Genomic DNA, 18,811 nt, shown 5'->3' on the forward strand with positions numbered 1-18,811 from the left:
CAGCAGTGGGTTTCAATTTTGGCTGCTACCGTTTCGCGCACATGCGCGAAGCTTCCACGCATGCGCAGACATGTACAGGAGGGTGGGCAGAAGCCTCCTGCCGCTGCCGCTACTGGTTTGACCGAACCGGTAGCAACCCACCACTGCTATAGTTCCTGCAACCATTCTTCATATGTTTGAAGTTGAAGTTATAAATTGAAGTCCACAAGTCTTAAAATCCCCAAGTTTGGAGACTTCTGGGCTAAAGCAGTTTCCCGTTAATACAAAGGAATGCCACAAACAAACCTACTAAAAGTTTGTGCAAAAAAAACCCCAAAATAAATCCTTACGTTTCAAACCTTACATTTCTGTGTTGCTGTCGCCACTATTTTATCCTTGCACTCTTGCGACTTTCTACTTTCTCGGCCACGCTAGAACCAACCATCAAACACAGAAAGAACACGAAAGGAAATAACACCAAGAACGAGAGCCCACATATTGCTACGAGGAGGGTAGCAATAGGACGGTATGTTGTATATATTTTTGTTTTGCTGCCGTGCGACTTCAGGAGGCTTTCCGTTCAACTGACGAGATTACCTGCCGTGATAGCTGGAGTGGAAAATAGGATTGAGGCAAATCTTTTATTATCTACTTTTTTATTCCCTCCCTTTATTTTTTTTAAAAAATGACTTTTTAATAATACAGCGAACCTTAATGAGTTCTTGAAATGTCAGGATACTGTATCTTTAAAAGGGGGAAAAAAATAAAATCAATATATTCTTGCTTGGGACTCGGCTCCAGCGCACTTAATGGAGCTTACCTTCTCAATAAACATGTGCGAGAGGCTATTACTGGCGTTGGCTCACCTAATTACTTTACTTATTTGTTTGTGTCGGAGTACAGGCAGCCCTTTTCTGAAATTGGAAAGCCCCTTCCCTCCCCCCAGTGCCTTTGTTCCACTGATGGCAAAAACCAGTTCATAAATTCCACTGCTCTCCGATGACTTGTAATGTGGTTGTGCAGGAAACTATTTCAGAAGGGCTATTTTATGGGGGCAGGAGGTGGGGGGAGAAGGAGGTAGCTCGAGGCACGGTTGCTTATCGGGGTCGGAACTGCATCAGCAACCGATATGCGACTCTGTATTCATTTCATGCACTATAACACCTAATGCACATGACAAAATGTTGAGTATAAAGTTAATTCACAAGAAATCGGGACGGCTAGAGTGAGGTGGTTAAAGAATAGATTCTGCTGGGGCAACAGATTTCCTTCCCTTTTACCTGGTTATTATTTTCCCCCCAAATTAGCTCTAAAAGACAAATCCGTGAGGGATGATGGCTACAGAAGGGGAGGTATGTGATGGATGACAGCAAAGCAGCAGGAAGGAGAGAGCAGACTCAGAAACGGGAATGGGAAAGATGAGAGAAAAGCACAGCTAGGAGCTGGATAGGAGAGGAAGATAGTCAGGATAGTGAATTCCTAGAATCCCCCAGACTGAGAGTACTAAGTGTTTAGTCTGGCAAGATTCCGTCTCTTAAAGGTAAAAGGTAAAGGTTCCCCTTGCACATATGTGCTAGTTGTTCCCGACTCTAGGGGGCAGTGCTATTCTCCGTTTCGCAGCCAAAGAGCCAGCACTGTCCAAAGACGTCTCCATGGTCATGTGGCCGCCATGACTCAATGCCAAAGGCGTACGGAATGCTGTTACCTTCCCACCAAAGGTGGTCCTTATTTTTCTACTTGCATTTTTTACAGGCTTTCGAACTGCTAGGTTGGAAGAAGCTGGGACAAGTAACGGGAGCTCACCCTGTTGCGCGGCACTAGGGATTTGAACCGCTGAACTGCTGACCTTTTGATCGACAAGCTCAGCATCTTAGCCACTGAGCCACTGTGTCCCTTACGTATAATCTAATAAACAAATAAACTCTTACGTATAAGCTAATAAACAATTGAACTCTGGCTGAATTTTTCTACATCACTTTTGAGATTACTCTGGTAAAATCTTAAAATTATACCTCTTGGTAAAATACCTGTTACAGTACAGAAAATATGCATGCATGCAGTGAATTTAAAGGAAATGTGGAGTGGTCTATATGAGATTAAACCTTCCCCTTGCTCTCTTTCAAAATGGCATAAATACCAATGGGTATTTGTCTCCTATAAAAGGGTGCATTCCTATTAATGCATCAAACACAACAAAATGATGCAAGACTGACCCCACAAAAGTAGGTTCATTTTTTTTTTTGACTCATGATTTGTGTGTTTCAGAAGTTTCTCCATATTTCATTTCGGAAGCCACTGGACATGCTTGGTCAGATCTACTTTCTGTCTTTCTCCAACTGCACTCCATGCATTTTCAAAGCAATTCATTTTCCAAAGGGTCTTCTAAAAGTAAAGTGCCATCAGGAAGAGGCCACATGGAGGAATGTTTTCAACATCTGGCATCTTCCTACTGAGTACCACATAGTGGACCAAACTGCCTGCCAGAGAGCTGGGAAACTTTAAAATTCTTGCTTGGAAAACAGCCAAGTTCATTAAGCATCAAGGGTGAACCACTATTCAGTGGTAGGTTTCAAAAATTTTTTACTACCGGTTCTGTGGGCATGGCTTGGTGGGCTTGGCAGGGGAAGGGTACTGCAAAATCCCCATTTCCTCCTGATTAGCTGGGACTTGGAAGGCAGAGAATAGATGGGGGCGGGGCCAGTCAAAATTTTTACTGGTTATGTGGGTGTGGCTTGGTGGGCGTGGCATGGCTTGGTGGGCATGGCAGAGGAAGGATACTGTAAAATCTCCATTTCCTCCTGATCAGCTGGGACTCAGGAGGCAGAGAATAAACGGGGGCAGGACCAATCAGAGGTGGTACTTAGCAGTTCTCTGAACTACTCAAATTTTCACCTACCGGTTCTCCAGAACTGGTCAGAACCTGGTGAAATCCACCTCTGGTTCTATTTCCTTACAGAGGTATAGGTAGCTCTGAAAAGCCTCATATCTAAAAAAAAAAAAAAAAAAATCCAGTCCATCCTCAGATTCGTTGTGTAGAGAGAAAGGAAGTTGACCATTACAGAGATATGAAAGCTCTGCTACTAAAGCAACCAAGGTTGAAACATGTCTGGAATCTCAAAATTCAGATAATACCAGTGTCTGGAAGGAGATTGGACAGACTTCTCCCTAATTCATTGGCACATTGGAACAGAGCTGTGGTGGCACAGTGGTTAGAGTGCAGTACTGCAGGCTACTTCTGCTGAATCAAGGTTGACTCAGTCTTCCATCCTTCTGAGGTGGGTAAAATGAGGACCCAGATTGTTGGGGGCAATAGGCTGACTCTAAACTGCTTAGAGAGGGCTGTAAAGCACTGTGAAGCAGAATATAAGTCTAAGTGTTATTGCTGTTGCTTTTCCTTCCTTCCTTCCTTCCTTCCTTCCTTCCTTCCTTCCTTCCTTCCTTCCTTCCTTCCTTCCTTCCTTCCTCTCTTATTCACTTTCTCATTCTCATTCCTGGTGGTGCAGTGGTCAGAATGCAGTATTGCAGACTAATTCTGCTGACTGTCAGCAGTTTGATCCTGACTTGCTCAAGGTTGACTCAGACTTCCATCCTTCCAAGGTGGGTAAAATAAGGACCCAGATTGTTGGGGAAAATAGGTTGACTCTGTAAACCACTTAGAGGGGGCTGTAAGGCACTGTGAAGTGGTAATATAAGTCTAAGTGCTATTGCTATTGGAGAGTAAGGAGGAGGGAGAGGAGAAACTTACCAATCTGTAGGAAAAGAGGCAAAACCTGTGGATGGAGTCAAGAGAGGAATAACCCTGGAATTGTTATGTTCCTACAAATGGTTAACCCCTTTTGATTTTCATTGATTCTTATCTAGCACCAATTTAGTGCTGGCCTTTAGTTGAATAGATTATTTCATATAGACATGAGCAATAATTCATCTTAACTGGACCTTTATTGGGTGAGCCTGATTCTTCATGCCTGACACAAACAGGTTTGCAAGATTCTATTATTACAGCCAGTTTCAATAAAGAGTAGTTTTAGTTTCCGTTTGGTGTTGATTTCCTGGTCTAACTAGTAGGGCTGACACAGACTAATTAAAATCTGTTATCTTCTTATACATAGATTCCAACCAGTCAGCAATGGCAGCCATAGTTAAGGGCCTGGAGATCTGAGATTTACTGCAGGGTCCTGAAATGAATCAAGCTAATTCTTCATGTCAAATTTACGCCCAGAGTTACCTTAAGGTAGGTCTCTCTCTCTCTCTCTCTCTCTCTCTCTCTGTGTGTGTGTGTGTGTGTGTGTGTGTGTGTGTGTCTGCCTGTCTGTCTGTGTCTGTGTGTCTGTGTATTCTTTTTGTGACTCTGAATTCCTTAATTTGAAGTGGGGTTGGGGCAAATATATATGTATTTATTTATTTATTCTATATGTATTTGTATTTATTATGGCTGTTCACCGCCCTGAGTCCTTCGGGAGTAGGGCGGTATACAAATATGAAAAATAAATAAATAAATAAATAAAATGGATGGAGGTGAGTGTTTACTGTCCGGATGCCCTTTATGATACCTCTATGGAGTTCACAGCAGATATTTTCTCTTTGCACCCTAGGAAAGAAACATTTTCCACTACCTAGGATTGAATTCTTAATCTTACAAATGGGAGGCAAGCGTTTCCATCACTAGGCCACCACACCATTCCATAATTTAAACAAACAAACAAACAATTTCCAAATTCAGTACTCCAAATAATGCAGTACTTCACTTTCATTGAGAAATAATGTTTATTATAAAATTATTGAGTTCTGTTGATTAATCCCTTAGGTCAGAATTGTAGCTGGGTACCCATTCTTCTCTTTCCTGAACCTAACCCCATAAACCTGTGATGGCGAACCTATGGCACACGTGTAGCCATATCAGTGGGCATGCCAGCTCAGCTCTGGCACGCATGCACGCGCCGGCCAGCTGATTTTCAGGCCTTCTGGCCCCACCAGAAGTAGGGAAATAGTCTGTTTCCTGACTCCGGAGGGCCTGGAGGGGTGATGGGGAAGGCCCGTTTTTCTTTCTCACCTAGCTCCAGATCCTCTCTATGCATCTGGGGAGGGCAAAAACAGTCTTTCCCACTGCCTCGGAGGCCCTCCAGAGGCCTGAAACAGCCCATTTCCCAATTCCCGGTGGGACAGGCAGTGACATTTTTTGCTGTCCCCAGCCTCCAGAGACTCCTAGAGAGAGAATGACAGAATATTCAGCCACTATCCACCCCCTTTTAATATTCTACAAATAATTCTACAGGTATTCCTTTCCTACTTCCTCTCAGAAGTAACACTGCGACACCACAGGAAATTCTCCTGATTCCACCGCCGATTAAATTCCTTACGAGGGACAGAAAAATGACACAGCAGGACCAGTTGACATTAATCCCATTCCACTTTACACACAGTAAAAAATATGTGTAACTTTAAAAAAAGTGGTTGCAATAAATTTAGAGCCTTCCATTAGCAGGATCTAATATTAATGAATGGGTGCACACGCTAATTAAAGTCTTCTAATAAGAATCAGTGAAATCAGGAGATAGTTCGTAATAGCTTTGTCGTGCCTTTATATTATAAATGCCACATCAGGTGTAAATTACATAAACTTTAAATGTGGCACATTCAGATTTTACAGCCAATGAGACTTTTGATTAAATAATGCATCTACAGAGCAGTAACCTCTAGTAATTTATGCACATTTATATTTCACTGTTATCCATTCTTTCCTTGGAAATAAAACACCTGAAAAAAACATTTCTCATTCTAATCTTTTTTTAAAAAAACTGGTGAGTACAAGGGTGTAAACTGGAACAATACAAACTCTATCTTAAGGTAAAGGTAAAGGTTCCCCTCGCACATATGTGCTACTTGTTCCTGACTCAAAAACTTTTTTTTGCCATGTATTAAATAAATAGAGAAGGAATAGTTGATTGGATCAGTGGTGAAATCTAAAATTTGTTACTACCGGATCTATGGGCGTGGCTTGGTGTGGGGGGGGTAATGTGACTGGGTGGGCGTGGCCAATTTTTTTTTTTTACTTTTAAAACCATTTTTTCTACAACCTCTTCAGCGAAGAGGTTGTAAAAAAATGCTTTCAAAAGGCTCTGACGATCCCAGCTGAGTTGCCTGATCGGCAGAGGTTTTTAAAAAAGCCTCTGCCAATCAGGCAACTCAGCTTGGATCGTCAGAGGCATTTAAAAGAAAAAAAGGGTTTTTTTCTTTTAAAAGCCTTTGACGATCCCAGCTGAGCCGCGCAATCATCAGAGGCTTTTTTTTTTTTACTTTTAAAAGCATTTTTCTGCCAAAGAGGTTGTAGAAAAAATGCTTTTAAAAGTTAAAAAAAAAGCCTCTGATGATTGTGCGGCTCAGCTGGGAATTGGGGGCAGTGGTCAGGGATTTTTGCTACCGGTTCTCCGAACCACCCACCTCCATCGCTACCGGATTGGGCGATCCGGTCCGAACCGGGAACATTTCACCCCTGGATTGGATCCAGATGGAGCTTGATACTGTGGATCAGAAGACCAAAAAACCTAAAGTCAATGCACTATGCTTTGCACCCAATTATATTGATAGGCTGTATAATGTATAACGTTGACTATCATTAAGTGTTGTACCTTATGATTCTTGATGAATGTATCTTTTCTTTTATGTACACTGAGAGCATATGCACCAAGACAAATTCCTTGTGTGTCCAATCACAGTTGGCCAATAAAAAATTCTATTCTATTCTATATGGCAAGAGTTGAAGTCAGTAGAGGATTCCTAGAGGTGAAAACAAACTGCGGAAGAAGAAAACCATGACCTGAATGACTAAATTAAGAAAAGCCAAGAACTCTTGAAGAAGACAAGGAAAGCTCTTGAAAACAACAAGGATGAAGGCTGAAAAGAAACAATTGAAAACTAATCTGTTAATTTGAAGAATATACCAATGCATGGTCCATAATTGAAGGATATAGAAGGAAAAGCTGATAAAAAAAAAAAAAACATATGGGATTGGTTAAGATTGGGAGTGTTAAAGAAAGAAACTGAAGGCTTTATTTTAGCAGCTGAAAACAAACTTTGCCAGCTAATCACGAAGGTGAAAATTCAACATGTTAGAATAGCAAATGTTGCCTTTGTATGTAGCACAACAAGGTGAAGAAATTGTTCATTTCATCAGTGGCTGTAGCAAAACTTCACAAACTGACTACAAGAAGTGTCATGGCTGAGTTGACAGAATTATTTATTGGAAACTTTGCTAGATGTTTGGATTTGAACATAGGAGAAGCTATTGGGGCTATCCAGTTCAGAAAATTTTGGAAAAGGAGTGGGTTAAGATGGTCTGGGATTTTAAGATCCAAACAGACAGGCATTTTGTCCATAACATTGCTGATAAAATATTTCTTCAAAAGAAGAATGTCTCATTCATTGATTTTACTATTTTGGTAATGCTATGATTGGAGGGAAAACTTACAAAAAGCAGGACATGAATATTGAAGTTGAATGCTTATGAAGAAAGAAATCAATTGTTATATCAATTGTGATTAGAAGCTTTTGGAGTGATATCTAAAGGGCTTCCTTGACATCTGGAAATATTGAATTTATCAGACCTGAAACCCTAATTTTCAAAAATCCACCCCGCTTGAAACTGTCTATATTATTAGATGCAACTTTAATAATTCTTAAATCCTTGGTTAGGACTTGAATTATTAAGTTTTAAGCAGTCTTAGACTGTGTATTTTATTGTAGATTATTACACATGCAGCTTTGTCTGAAACTGCAACAATAATAGAAATCCAAACGTATAATCAAAATAAATTGGAAAGAAATTAGAAAATAAAGCCCTCTTCACAGGGGGGATTTTCATGAAAACAAGAGATTTCAGCATTGTATTAACAACAACAACAAAAATATTTTGTCCCAATAAATTGTCAGTAGCAGATTGAGATCTAAATATAACAAGACATTTAAATTATTAGACAGGGGTAAAATGAAAGTACAAAAAACTACAAGCTTTCTGAAAAATGATCCCAGCATGAGGTTTTGTTTTTTTTTTTTTTGGGGGGGGGGGGGAAATCTTCAGTGATATTTACTACCAGAAAAGTTATAGTATGTTGCTTGCTTCTAGTACATTTTTCATACTGGAGGGATGAAATCAAGAATATCTAATTTATCAACTTTAAGATTTAGGGACTTCAACTCCCAGAATTCCCCAGCTAGCATGTCACTCCTGTTTTAAATGGAAAGGGACTTGATGATGGAAACACAATTCAGTCACTGTTCATCCCTCTCTCTCTCCCTCCCCTCTTCGTTCTCTCCCTAATTCCCCCCTTTCTCTCCTCCCTCCCTCTTTCTCTATCTCTCTCTGAATAACACATGCAATATAGTACATACTACTAGCAGAATTTTTTTTTTCTGCTTGGAAAGGACTCACCTGGAAATGCAACTCCTTGAGGGAGATGGGTAGTCTAGGACCATGAAAAATTAAACAAAAATAAAACAAAATAAAATAATAAAATAATAAAATAAAATATCAATTCAATCCATCTTCCTACTATTGGTAAGAAAAAAATCAAGGTTTTGCAATTATGAATTATGACACAATGGATTATTGAGGGAATTAGAGAAGTCCCTTGAGTGAGATGGACAGTCTAGAAACATGAAATATAAATAAATATTTATAAATAAAATGTCTACTCTAAGAATGATGGATTGAGGATGATATGGTAGCAATCTCCCAGTATTTGAGGGGCTGTCACAGAGAGGAGGGGGTCAACTTGTTTTCTTGTCACAGAGAAGTAGGGGTCAGGAATTGGGTATGTCTAGTCTAGTGAAGGTGGGACACGGTGGCTCGGTGGCTAAGGCGCTGAGCTTGTTGATCGAAAGGTCGGCAGTTCAGTGGTTCGAATCCCTAGTGCCGTGTAACGGGGTGAGCTCCCATTACTTGTCCCAGCTTCTGCCAACCTAGCAGTTTGAAAGCACGTAAAAAATGCAAGTAGAAAAATAGGGACCACCTTTGGTGGGAAGGTAACAGCGTTCCATGTGCCTTTGGTGTTTAGTCATGCCGGCCACATGACCACGGAGACATCTTCGGACAGTGCTGGCTCTTCTCCTTAGAAACGGAGATGAGCACTGCCCGCTAGAGTCTGGAACGACTAGCACATATGTACAAGGGGAACCTTTATCTTTACCTTTCTAGTCTAGTGAAAAGAAGGGATAGTGGTGAGATTGTAGCCATGTTCCAATATTTGAGGGGCTGCCACAAAGAAGAGGGGGTCAACCTATTTTCCAAAGCACCAAAAGGCAGGACAAGAAGTAATTGCTGAAAACTAATCAACTTAGAAATAAGGAGAAATGTCCTAACAGTGAGAAGAATTAACCAGTGGAACAAATTGCCTTCAGAAGTTGTGGAGGTTCCATCACTGGAGGTGTCAACTTGCAAAGCTTTCAAGTTGCCATGAGCAGGAGGGAGGGAGAACTGAAGTGAATTCCATACATTCTTCCTGACCGCAATCAGAAGGAGGGTGTTAGGTTTCACAGCCAGCCAAAGTGGTTAATTGGAGAATGTGATTTATGACATGGCCAGAGAGGAGGGGAGAGACAGGGTCATAGGGGAATGTAAATCTACGTGGGATCAGTCCTAACTGCATCTGAGTATTGCCGGAATGTTGCTCCTAATAAATGATTGTATTTCCTTTGAAGTTTGGATCATGGCTCATGAATTAATTAGGGCATCTTTCGGAAACTTGACAGGAGGCTTTTAAAAGGAGACAGGATAGCCATTTGTCTGGAATGATACAACCTCCTGCTTGAGCAGGGAGTTGGACTAGGAGGCCCACAAGATTCCTTCTAACCCTGTTATTTTGATTCTATCCAAAGCATCTGAGGGCAGGACAAGAAATAATGTGTGGGAGATGATTAAAGAAAGATTAAAGAGAGATCCAACTTAGAACTAAGGAGAAATTTCCTGACAGTTAAAACAATTAATCGGTGGAACAGGTGGTCTTTAAAAGTTGTGGGTGCTCCATTACCGGAGGTTTTTAAGAAGATACTGGACAACCATTTATTTGTCTGGAATGGTACAGGATCTCATGTTTGAACAGGGGATTGGAATAGAAGATGTCCAAGAACCTTCAAAGTCTGTTATTCTATTATTCTGATCTACTAGTGTGATATCAAGTCAATCTCGATTTATAGTGACCACATAGATTTTCTACACAGAGTGGTGCGGTGACCTAGAGGTGGAGCTCTTGCCTCATAATCAGGAGGCTGTGAGTTCGGTCCTACATAGAGGCAAATGTTTCTCTCTCTGGGCAAAATGAGAATCTATCTGCTGAACAAAACTCTGCATTGGCAATAGGAAGGGTATCCGGCCATGAAAAACTCTGCTAGCTCCATTCAGTTGCCCAGACTCCACTCCGCAAGGGATTATGGTGTCATCATCATAAAAGATGATGATGATGATGATGATGATGATGATGATGATGATGACGACAATGATAAATTTTCTACATGAAAAACTGGGCCATGCTGAAAGTATATATTATATGCTTTTAAACCATGAAAAAAAAGAGAAACAGAGAAATGTTAGGAACAATCATTTTATTTTGCTTTGTCCCACTTAAAGCACTATATTTTCAACTGGGACTTGACATCATGCCCTGGATCTGTCTTTTCTTTCAACCCACATGTCGGGTGTTAATTATATTAACTGCACTGAACAAGTCAAATCATAATAACATTTGAAATTAGTGAAGGATTTTTCTACCAAGCTCAAGAAATGCCAAACATATCTTATCAAGCTATTATAAACTGCATCCGAACATTAAGAAACAGGAATATGAAACTATGCTTCTCTGGACAATTTAGAAGGTCAATCCTGCCCAGAAAAAAAACAAAGCAAAACAGCAATTTTCACTCTGTTAGGAGATTCAAAATTCAGTCTTATTGAATGTTGGGTGAGTTGCCTTAAACCAATTGTCAATAATTAGCTGCAGTGGGGACATTATCCACAGATGGCATAGAGCAGGTAAAATGGAAATGAAGAATTTGCCCTCACAACAAGGAAATGGCTGCTGGAAGTTAAATTGGTTAATATCTCATAAAGTTGGGCTACAGATCTGGGCTAGTAAAGTCCAGATGTTGACAGGGAAAACAATTAATCAATGGACTAGCTTGTCTCTCAGAATTGTGGGTACTCCATCACTGGAGGTTTTCAAGAAAAGATTGGACAAACATTTGGTCTGGGAATGATACAACATCTCCTGCCTTCAGCAAGGGGTTGCTCTAGAAGACCTCCAAGGCCCCTTCTAGTCCTGTGATCGTATGTTGCATGTTCTATGATAAAAGACAACAAAATAAGGCAGAAGGCTCTTCTGGATGGCTCTAGCTGCCATCTTGTTTTTTTTAAAAAGCCTGTCAGCCCGGCAACTATTTTGGGAACATCTTCAGGGTTGCCACAGCGAAGCCAGTCGAAGCTGTGGTAATGTGAGGGGGGAGATAGGGATAGCTGGGGGAATATGTAACCATGTAGTCAAAATAACATTCTTTCCTGTGGGAGCCAAGGACGTCCCCATCAGGTGGATGTAAGGCGTGGACCAAAGGCAGCCGAAGAAGGACTATGGCCTGATTGGACCATGTGATGGACATATGACCTGGGGGCAAGAACTTTGGGTTTTGATTTGGGTGGGGAACAGCTCGGGTCCTTCATAATCACCACAACATCAAAAAGATGTGGAGACTCTAGAAAGAGTGCAAGTAACAAAAGAGAAGAGCAACAAAGATGATTAGGGGACTGGAGGCTAAATCATATGAAGAACAGTTGCAGGAACCAGGTATGTCTAGTTTAACGAAAAGAAGGACTAGGGGAGACACGATAGTAGTCTTCCAATATGTTGGGGGCTGCCCCAAAGAAGAGGGAGTCAAGCTATTCTCCAATGCACCTGAGGGCAGGACAAGAAGCAATGGGTGGAAACTAATCAAGGAGAGAAGCATCTTAGAACTAAGGAGAAATTTCCTGACAGTTAGAACAATTAATCAATGGAATGACTTTTCTCCATAAATTGTGAATGCTCCAACACTGGAAGTTTTTAAGAAGATGTTGGATAACCATTTGTCTGAAGTGGTGTAGGGTTTCCTGCAGTGATGGGATTCAGCCGGTTCGCACCACTTCGGGAGAACCGGTTGTTAATTTTCTGAGCAGTTTGGCAAACTGGTCGTTGGAAGAAATCATTAGGGCAGAGAACCGATTGTTAAATTACTTGAATCCCACCACTGGTTTTCTGCCTAAGCAGGGGGTTGGACTAGAAGACCTCCAAGGTCCCTTCCAACTCTGTTATTATGTTGTGTTGTGTTGTGTTGTGTTGTGTTGTGTTGTGTTGTGTTGTGTTGTGTTGTGTTATGTTATGTTATGTTATGTTATGTTATGTTATGTTATGTTATAGTATAGTATAGTACAGTACAGTATAGTATAGTACAGTACAGTACAGTACAGTACAGTACAATACAGTATAGTATTTATTATTTATTAGTTCAATTTATATGCCGCCCTTCTCTGGAGACTCAGGGCGGCTTACAATGCTTTTAAGCAATAGCCTTCATACTTTTGTATATACCTGCTTAATAGGGCTTTTTGGCCCCCCCTAAGTGGTTTTTTATTTTATACAAAGTCAGCTTATTGCCCCCATAAAGTGGGTCCTCATTTTACCTACCTCAGAAGGATGGAAGGCTGAGTCAACCTTGAGCTGGTGAGAATTGAACTCGCAGTAACAGTAACAGCAGTTTAGTCTGCTGCGCCACCAAGGCTCTGTAGTATAGCATAGCATAGCATAGCATAGCATAGCATAGCATAGCATAGCATAGCATAGCATAGCATAGCATAGCATAGCATAGTCTTCCCCACATATTCCAATATGACATTCCTAATAAATTCTTACTTTGAGGAACTTTTAGGCCTCAGTGTTTTTATTGCAAAACTTGGGCTGGTCACTTGGAACCCCAACAAAGCCTGGATCACGTAGCCCTACCTAAGCAGACTCAAAAGTCAAATCTATAGGCCGCGTTGAACACTTCCATTACTATCCAGTGAAATCAATTCTGGGGAGGAGTTCAAACCTAAATAGCTGAAGCGTAGATGAAGTATGACAGACCGAAGAACCACAGCTGTCCCTTACTGAAGGCAGAGCATTCCTTGGCATATTTCAGAGGAGCGCTGAATGCAACTCAACAACATATGCTCATTATTATTTTAGACAACCTGATAGCATTTTGCTGTTCAAAAGTAGTGGCTGTACCACTGGGGGAACTGAAGCAGAACACCTGTGAATTGGCACCATATTTCTTACAGATAACATCCCAGTGACTCTCACAAAATATCTATTTTGACTGCATACGAAAAGAAAAAGACGGAGTGGCCTAAAGACTTATTGATCTTCTCCCATGCCTGCCCTTGTTTATTAAACAAGGAAATGCGCATGCAGGTAATGAATGAGGAGAGCAGTTCCATCAGCTTACGTTACGTGAAAGGAACATATGTGCATCCTTCCAAATGATTGTCTGCAACCTGTTCTGACCTAGGCTTCCTTAGAAAGCATAAAGCACAATCTTAGTCTCGCCAAACCTCTTTTATTCATATGGCTGTGAATTATTGTCATTCACAGTCCGCAAGGCTTCACAAACAGTCTTTCAGGGGAATGTTTATCTCCACCTTATCTCCCTTGGAATGCTGCCAAACGCAGGGCAAGGCCAAACTTAGCACAGAGTCAAATAGAAATTTTCCAAAGCTTTCATCGACCAGATGAACTAATTGCTTCTTGCAAAAGCTCATATCCCATTCGCTTCTCTTTTATGTCTTATGGGAGGGGCCAATCATCTCCAAGCCTTACTGCCAAGTCGACCCTGTTTTCTTCATTGTTCTTGTGTGTGTGTGTGTGTGTGTGTATGTATTGTTCTTGTGTGTCTGTCTGTCTGTCTATCTGTCTGTCTGTCTGTCTGTCTGTCTGTCTATCTATCTATCTATCTATCTATCTATCTATCTATCTATCTATCTATCTATCTATCCATCCATCCATCCATCCATCCATCCATCCATCCATCCATCCATCCATCCATCTATCTATCTATCTATCTATCTATCTATCTATCTATCTATCTATCTATCTATCTATCTATCATCTATCTATCTATCAGTGGTGAAATCTAAAATTTGTTACTACCGGTTCTGTGGGCATGGCTTGGTGTGGGAGGGTAATGTGACTGGGTGGGCATGGCCAATTTCTTTTTTTGTTACTTTTAAAACTATTTTTTCTACAACCTCTTCAGCGAAGAGGTTGTAAAAAAAATGCTTTCAAAAGGCTCTGACGATCCCAGCTGAGTTGCCTGATCGGCAGAGGCTTTTTTAAAAAACCTCTGCTGATTAGGCAACTCAGCTGGGATCGTCAGAGGCATTTTAAAGAAAAAAACTCCTTTTTTTCTTTTAAATGCCTCTGCTGATCAGGCAACTCAGCTTGGATCGTCAGAGGCATTTAAAAGAAAAAAGGTTTTTTAAAAAGCCTCTGCCGATGAGGCAACTCAGCTTGGATCATCAGAGGCATTTAAAAGTTTTTTTTTCTTTTAAAAACCTTTGACAATCCCAGCTGAGTTGTGCAATCATCAGAGGCTTTTTTTTTTTACTTTTAAAAGCATTTTTTGGCTGAAGAGGTTGTAGAAAAAATGCTTTTATTATTTTTTTTTAAAGCCTCTGAAGATTGTGTGGCTTAGCAACTCTCTTAGCAGATTTTGAAGAAACATTTAAGAACGTGATCACTGCTGGGATATTTGGAATTTATTTCCTAATTTATCACATTTCTATACTGCCTATCTCCCCTACATGACTCTGGGCCATTTGAAATATTAAAATAATATTAAAATATCACTTTTAATTATAATATCAAAGTATTACTTCACAAGGTTCAGTTTTTCTCTTATACCTATTTATATAACCATGCAGATCCCTACCCATATTTTTTTTTACAATTTCAGAAATCAATTATTATGCCCTATCTGAATGGGGAAAAAAACCCATCTTAATTTATTATAATTTATAATTCAGGAGTGAGTATCCTTAAGGTAATCATGTTCTGTAGCACAGTATGATCACAATGCACAAAAAAATTAATTTGGTCATTTATCAAGAACTCAAGTGACCAAAATTTACAGAGCTGGAAGTTGAAATTAAATGTTCAGAGACAATTAGTTTTAAAGGTATTGTCACCTCTTCCTCCCTACTAACAAAATACCATATCTTCAAAATAATGTTGTATTTAGAAGAGAGTATTATGAACAGCTCCTTAAAACTACATGCAGATTCTCAAAAGCAATTTACAATTCTCTCATTTGAGAAAAAAAGCAATCCCAGCCATTAGAAATCCATGTCTGGGTAGCCAAAACTGTGTGATGAATTAACCCTGGATTTGCATAATACATTGAATCATCAATCAAATGGATTCACATGACACATTAAGACAAAAAAATTATCAGGATAGTTAATCAACCACAGTTAATGAAACAGTGTCACATGGGAACATTAGTTTGCACTCCTTTTAGCAGTTCCCATTGGTAGGATATCATTTGCCCTTGAAATTCCTTTCAAAGAAGAAGAAAAGAAAATGGTAAAGTTGAGTTAGCAGATTACTGAGGGGTTTGGGAGAATGTCCTGCGTTTCATTACACCATCATTTTTCCCCCCAGTCTGTAATTTCTCTAATTCTGCTCGTCTGAGTTTTTGTGATTTGTCACACTGATCAGCCAGATGTTCAGACACAATTTGGCATTTTTGTCTGCCTACCGAGTCCCTCCCAAGGACTTGGGATAGGCAGATGAGGATGTTTCATGGTGCTATTATTATGGTTCCTCACACAGTAAGGCAGATGTTTAAACTCCATTTGGCATTTTTCTCCAAGTATTGATTCCTTCCCAAGGGTTCTTTGATGGTGTTGATGGTATCCTCACAGGATGTAAGCAGTTCCAAGTAAAGCTGCCTTTTGCAATTGACCGATGGTGAATTTGTCAATGCTAATGATACTGGTACTACAGTTGTTTAGGGATTCTACCCAAGGATGCCTATTACCTTTGCTTTCTTTTGCCACAGTATAATTATTATTACTTTATATAGTAATAATTCATATATCTCTATCTATCTATCTATCTATCTATCTATCTATCTATCTATCTATCTATCTATCTCCCACCCAATCAGTTCACACCCCCACTGGCAGTTAAAAGGAAGAAACAGCTGCGAACACACATTGCTCCTAGAAGCACGAAGCCGAAAACACCAGCCTGAAGATGACGAATGAGACTTCATCGAAATGTCGCCAAGTCACTTCCAATTTTACGCAGGAGAAAACCCGAATAACCAAAGACCTACATACAAACACCCACAAAAACCTCAGAAAACAACTATCTATCTATCTATCTATCTATCTATCTATCTATCTATCTATCTATCTATCTATCTATCTATCTAAAAGTGAAAAGCACTCACACATTAATCACGAAATCTCCAGAACCATAAAGACTACAAACTTGAAATTTGACACATATGTTCCTCTTGGCTTCTAGGTGCTCACTAAGAAAGGATTTTTCAAAATGACCATCAGAGCATGAGTATTTCCTATATTATTATTAACACACTCTGATGCTAAGGAGTTCTACTCCCCCTCCCCACCTGAAAAGAAATCTGTTCCAAATGCAAAACACAAGCAGAGGACAGAAGTTTCACTTTCAGTTTTACTTTCACAGCAGCAAGCAGCTTTACTACAGAACAGTTGAGCTAAGTCACATCCAGCCTCCTTCCTGTCTCCTTCTTGATCGCACAGCAAATACTTTTTGAGTGTCCTAACACCCCTCAACTCTCTCACACACTGACAGGATGCTAGCCGGATGGATAGTGATGGATTCTGCTGCAGGCTGGGACATTCTATTGCTCCTCCCCCTCTGTTCCAACTGCCAGTAACATTATATTAACACCCTCTGATGCTACAGAGTTACACATTCTACATTAAGTTTCAGGCTTCAAGTGTCAATTTATCAAGCCCAAGCACATAGTTTCATAGCAAAGCATGGGTGTCCAGCTAGTAATCTATATAAATAATAATTTATATAGGAGGGAAGAAACTCTCATTCAAGTTTCCATATGGTGCTCTTTCTATGATGCCTCAAGGCTTGCTACGATCAACTTAATCTTTTCCAAATACAAGACCCACACAGATAAATTTTACATTTATTATTTTTAAAGGGATGCTAACCTCACAATCACAGTATCTTCATCAAGTTATCCAACTGGACAAAACTTTTAATTATATAGGTTATTTCACTGTCCTATGTTTCCCCTTTCCTCCAATAACCAATTGTTTTGCATTATTTTTTTTAAACTTTTTTTTAACTATACTTTTTTTTTTTATTGTAAAGACTGGTCAAAGACCATAAGGAAAAAAAATAATTGATTTATTATTATTCTGATGGGGTACCATGAAGAAAACCTATTGAACCCAGAAGTCTGAGAAGATATCTATTCCAGGATTGTCCAGATTATTATTATTTTTTTTTAAAGAAGTTCTCTAGCTTCTATCTGGGACTTTGCTAAAGCTCATTCAATATGGCTCCCTAGACCAGTGATGGTGAATTAGTGCACACGTCTGGGCCACAACCTGGAAGAAGAGCTGCCCAGGGCACATGTGCGTGCCCGAAAATGATCTTCTAGTTTCCAGAATGCGCATGGACACTGGCCTTCCAAGTTTTTGGCATGCATGTGCGTGTGATGATCAGCTGCCCAGGCGCACATGCTCATGCAGGAAAACGGAAGACCAGCTCTTCCAGTTTCCAGCACTGCAACATGCAAAAAGGCCAGCTGATCGCCCCACGCACATGCGCGCTAGAAACCCGGAAGAGGAATGCCACATCACAGCCCTAGAGTAATCCTGGAGTCAAACCGAGCACCATCTACAAAATTCAGCCAGAAAACAGATCTGTCTACTAATGTCAGTCCTACAAGGTAGATCAGATAAAGAAACCAACACTATATTGATCTAGAATACTTTGATGCTATTAGAATAGACTTTGCAAGTCTGAATAAACTTCCCTTCTCCTCTTCATTTTCTTGTAAACTAGGGAGGGGCTTGTCTGAGATGTTTTGTCAAGTTATTGTTTGGGCCCAAATTCAAACTTTGCTTAAAGACACTAAACTTGTCAGTTGGAAACCCGAGTGTCACACTGTTGTGGCCCGCCAGTGGCCAGGAGAGCTGGCAGCAGATTTGGACAGTGAGGAGGCTGGGGAGGAACGTGGGCCAGTTCTGGAGACTGGGGAAGGCTCGGACGATGGCTGAGTTGGAGGCAGAGAGGGAGCCAAAGCCATCTGGTAGTTCTTTGGTGCCTCCAGAGTCTCTGGAGTCTGACATCAGCGAGGCAGAAGAACAGTGTGAGCCTGTTCCCAGTGTGTGCATGCTCAGAGCTGCCAGGAGACAGGAACAATTAAGGAAACAGGGTCGATTTGGGGGTAAGGCTTGGAGATGATTGGCCCGTCCCATAAGGCATAAAAGAGAAGCGAACGGGACGTGAGCTTTTGCAGGAAGCAATTAGTTCCTCTGGCCGATTCAAGATTTGAAAATTATGTTTGTGACTCTGTGCCAAGTTTGGCCTTGCCCTGCTCCTGGAAATTAGCTCTTTGGCAGCGTTCCACATGAGATAGGTGGGTGTTCTCTATAAAAGAATTCCATTGTCGATCAATCAATCAATCGATCAGAATAGAGCTGGAAGGGATCTTAGATGTCTTCTAGTTCAGCCCCCTGCTCAAGCAGGACAACCTA

Source organism: Pituophis catenifer, unplaced genomic scaffold (assembly GCF_029215685.1).
Source record: "Pituophis catenifer annectens isolate HBS135680 unplaced genomic scaffold, rPitCat1.0.hap2 SCAF_16, whole genome shotgun sequence".
NCBI lineage: Eukaryota > Metazoa > Chordata > Lepidosauria > Squamata > Colubridae > Pituophis > Pituophis catenifer.